The sequence below is a fragment of the Babylonia areolata genome, chromosome 23 (assembly GCF_041734735.1).
Source record: "Babylonia areolata isolate BAREFJ2019XMU chromosome 23, ASM4173473v1, whole genome shotgun sequence".
Classification (NCBI taxonomy): Eukaryota; Metazoa; Mollusca; class Gastropoda; order Neogastropoda; family Buccinidae; genus Babylonia; species Babylonia areolata.
In genome coordinates, this window is record NC_134898.1 from 31165316 (window position 1) to 31165906 (window position 591).

Here is a 591-nt window from a genome sequence, read left to right on the forward strand (position 1 = left end):
TATAGATTAACAAACAGTAAAGAGCGGTAACTCTCTCCATTCACAAGGTACACAACTTCAAGTCAGTGCTGTTTACGCTACCGATTCAGCTAGCACACAGGTATAAATAAAAGGTACATTGGAACAAACCCAAACACTTCCTCAAAAAAGGAAGCGCCGGGCCTGACCTTATACCGATCATTTGACATGTACACACAGCAGCAAAGACAGAAGAAATGTGCAAACACAAATTAGCTTTTGTTCAAGACTGGCATGCCTCTTTAATCCTGAACAAGCCACACAGAACACATGGACAATACAGAACAAACACATGGTCGCCTCGGTGGTTTCCCTGATATAGAGTTGAGTTTAGACGGACTGCAGTCTGGCGCTTTGGGGGTCAAGATGGTCAGTGCTGGACAGGGCTGCATGGTCAACACAAACACACTGCTATAAATCCTACACCTTGGTGGAGAGGGGTGTGGGAGGGTGAGGGGGCAGGGAGGGGAAGGGGGCGGTAGGGGGCGGGGTAGAGGTAAGGGAGCAGAACGGAAACCGCCCCCCCCCTCCCCCTGCGTTTCAGTTTTCAGGTTCTCGACGAAGCGTCACTGC